Here is a 3,710-nt window from a genome sequence, read left to right as displayed (position 1 = left end):
GCGAAATGGTGCGGGGTCAATAAAATTGATTTGGCTTGAGCTTGAGGGCTCGAAAGTCGAGGTAGATTCATCGAAAAAGGTTCAGTCTGAACATGGAAGAGCTAGCATATTGACGCATGTGAGAAGTACATGTTATGTGCAAGAAATATAGATGAAAACGAATAAAATCGCTAAATGAGAAATCTAAAGCGCGTGAAAATGGGGTAGTTTGTAAGCTCCTTTGGCTCAGTTGGTAGAGCGTCAGTCTCATAATCTGAAGGCCGCCAGTTCGATCCTGGCAGGGAGCATTTCTTTTGCATTTTTCCGATATTTATTGCCCCATGCAGACAAGCAAAAACACATCAGGACGCGACGAATTTCCACTTCGCGACACCAGAATTTTTTGCGTGATCAATCCATGCGTGTATTCCTCGATATCGTGCTCACATGGCCACCAATATGTATTCCCCATATTAAAAAAGAAAAGACGCATGTATTGCTCGCGTTGAATATCTAGATGGATTAGAATCAAACAGCAATTGTCGGTGAGCTCCAAAACAAATACTTGCAGGCCTTTGATAGCCACGCAAGCTCTTCGCCAAAATGCCAAAAAATCGAGTTTTGGAGTATTTTGTCAAGATCTCCCCCAAACGTCATTATTTTCCAACTTTTGATAGCATGTCTAGAGTCCCCGTGAAATTTTACCATTAGGCCGTTTTCTCGCGTCTCGAGTCGCCAGCGTCGCGGCACACGACCATTTTACCTCCCAAAACGCATATTTCCGAAAAGTGATTTAATTCGTAAGACATTCATAACTCCGTCATAACATCGAAAGACATGCTCGTCCCAGTGTATAATTGCACATTTTAGTAGTGTTTCGCAGCGAAATGGTGCGGGGTCAATAAAATTGATTTGGCTTGAGCTTGAGGCTCGAAAGTCGAGGTAGATCATCGAAAAAGGATCAGTCTGAACATGGAAAGAGCTAGCATATTGACGCATGTGAGAAGTACATGTATGTGCAAGAAATATAGATGAAAACGAATAAAATCGCTAAATGAGAAATCTAAAGCGCGTGAAAATGGGGTAGTTTGTAAGCTCCTTTGGCTCAGTTGGTAGAGCGTCAGTCTCATAATCTGAAGGCCGCCAGTTCGATCCTGGCAGGGAGCATTTCTTTTGCATTTTTCCGATATTTATTGCCCCATGCAGACAAGCAAAAACACATCAGGACGCGACGAATTTCCACTTCGCGACACCAGAATTTTTTGCGTGATCAATCCATGCGTGTATTCCTCGATATCGTGCTCACATGGCCACCAATATGTATTCCCCATATTAAAAAAGAAAAGACGCATGTATTGCTCGCGTTGAATATCTAGATGGATTAGAATCAAACAGCAATTGTCGGTGAGCTCCAAAACAAATACTTGCAGGCCTTTGATAGCCACGCAAGCTCTTCGCCAAAATGCCAAAAAATCGAGTTTTGGAGTATTTTTGTCAAGATCTCCCCCAAACGTCATTATTTTCCAACTTTTGATAGCATGTCTAGAGTCCCCGTGAAATTTTACCATTTGGGCCGTTTCTCGCGTCTCGAGTCGCCAGCGTCGCGGCACACGACCATTTTACCTCCCAAACGCATATTTCCGAAAAGTGATTTAATTCGTAAGACATTCATAACTCCGTCATAACATCGAAAGACATGCTCGTCCCAGTGTATAATTGCACATTTTAGTAGTGTTTCGCAGCGAAATGGTGCGGGGTCAATAAAATTGATTTGGCTTGAGCTTGAGGCTCGAAAGTCGAGGTAGATCATCGAAAAAGGATCAGTCTGAACATGGAAAGAGCTAGCATATTGACGCATGTGAGAAGTACATGTATGTGCAAGAAATATAGATGAAAACGAATAAAATCGCTAAATGAGAAATCTAAAGCGCGTGAAAATGGGGTAGTTTGTAAGCTCCTTTGGCTCAGTTGGTAGAGCGTCAGTCTCATAATCTGAAGGCCGCCAGTTCGATCCTGGCAGGGAGCATTTCTTTTGCATTTTTCCGATATTTATTGCCCCATGCAGACAAGCAAAACACATCAGGACGCGACGAATTTCCACTTCGCGACACCAGAATTTTGCGTGATCAATCCATGCGTGTATTCCTCGATATCGTGCTCACATGGCCACCAATATGTATTCCCCATATTAAAAAAAAAGACGCATGTATTGCTCGCGTTGAATATCTAGATGGATTAGAATCAAACAGCAATTGTCGGTGAGCTCCAAAACAAATACTTGCAGGCCTTTGATAGCCACGCAAGCTCTTCGCCAAAATGCCAAAAAATCGAGTTTTGGAGTATTTTGTCAAGATCTCCCCCAAACGTCATTATTTTCCAACTTTTGATAGCATGTCTAGAGTCCCCGTGAAATTTTACCATTTGGCCGTTTTCTCGCGTCTCGAGTCGCCAGCGTCGCGGCACACGACCATTTTACCTCCCAAAACGCATATTTCCGAAAAGTGATTTAATTCGTAAGACATTCATAACTCCGTCATAACATCGAAAGACATGCTCGTCCCAGTGTATAATTGCACATTTTAGTAGTGTTTCGCAGCGAAATGGTGCGGGGTCAATAAAATTGATTTGGCTTGAGCTTGAGGCTCGAAAGTCGAGGTAGATCATCGAAAAAGGATCAGTCTGAACATGGAAAGAGCTAGCATATTGACGCATGTGAGAAGTACATGTATGTGCAAGAAATATAGATGAAAACGAATAAAATCGCTAAATGAGAAATCTAAAGCGCGTGAAAATGGGGTAGTTTGTAAGCTCCTTTGGCTCAGTTGGTAGAGCGTCAGTCTCATAATCTGAAGGCCGCCAGTTCGATCCTGGCAGGGAGCATTTCTTTTGCATTTTTCCGATATTTATTGCCCCATGCAGACAAGCAAAAACACATCAGGACGCGACGAATTTCCACTTCGCGACACCAGAATTTTTTGCGTGATCAATCCATGCGTGTATTCCTCGATATCGTGCTCACATGGCCACCAATATGTATTCCCCATATTAAAAAGAAAAGACGCATGTATTGCTCGCGTTGAATATCTAGATGGATTAGAATCAAACAGCAATTGTCGGTGAGCTCCAAAACAAATACTTGCAGGCCTTTGATAGCCACGCAAGCTCTTCGCCAAAATGCCAAAAAATCGAGTTTTGGAGTATTTTGTCAAGATCTCCCCCAAACGTCATTATTTTCCAACTTTTGATAGCATGTCTAGAGTCCCCGTGAAATTTTACCATTAGGCCGTTTTCTCGCGTCTCGAGTCGCCAGCGTCGCGGCACACGACCATTTTACCTCCCAAAACGCATATTTCCGAAAAGTGATTTAATTCGTAAGACATTCATAACTCCGTCATAACATCGAAAGACATGCTCGTCCAGTGTATAATTGCACATTTTAGTAGTGTTTCGCAGCGAAATGGTGCGGGGTCAATAAAATTGATTTGGCTTGAGCTTGAGGCTCGAAAGTCGAGGTAGATCATCGAAAAAGGATCAGTCTGAACATGGAAAGAGCTAGCATATTGACGCATGTGAGAAGTACATGTATGTGCAAGAAATATAGATGAAAACGAATAAAATCGCTAAATGAGAAATCTAAAGCGCGTGAAAATGGGGTAGTTTGTAAGCTCCTTTGGCTCAGTTGGTAGAGCGTCAGTCTCATAATCTGAAGGCCGCCAGTTCGATCCTGGCAG

At 42.7% G+C, this 3,710-nt stretch overlaps 5 non-coding genes across 5 annotated transcripts; all 5 read left to right on the top strand.

Moving 5' to 3' along the window:
* Window positions 1–214: 214 nt before the first annotated feature.
* On the top strand, window positions 215–287 carry SPRG_30128. The gene has a single exon. It is a non-coding gene; the product is annotated as a tRNA-Met (tRNA).
* A 786-nt stretch (window positions 288–1,073) lies between these two features.
* Window positions 1,074–1,146, top strand: SPRG_30127. The gene has a single exon. It is a non-coding gene; the product is annotated as a tRNA-Met (tRNA).
* Window positions 1,147–1,932: 786 nt separating this feature from the next.
* Window positions 1,933–2,005, top strand: SPRG_30126. The gene has a single exon. It is a non-coding gene; the product is annotated as a tRNA-Met (tRNA).
* Window positions 2,006–2,786: 781 nt separating this feature from the next.
* On the top strand, window positions 2,787–2,859 carry SPRG_30125. Its single transcript has one exon. It is a non-coding gene; the product is annotated as a tRNA-Met (tRNA).
* Window positions 2,860–3,643: 784 nt separating this feature from the next.
* On the top strand, window positions 3,644–3,710 carry SPRG_30124. The gene has a single exon. It is a non-coding gene; the product is annotated as a tRNA-Met (tRNA).

This window comes from Saprolegnia parasitica, assembly GCF_000151545.1.
Source record: "Saprolegnia parasitica CBS 223.65 unplaced genomic scaffold supercont2.45, whole genome shotgun sequence".
Lineage (NCBI taxonomy): Eukaryota > Oomycota > Saprolegniomycetes > Saprolegniales > Saprolegniaceae > Saprolegnia > Saprolegnia parasitica.
The sequence above is the reverse complement of the archived record's forward strand: the minus strand, read 5'-3'. Positions and strand labels throughout refer to the sequence as shown.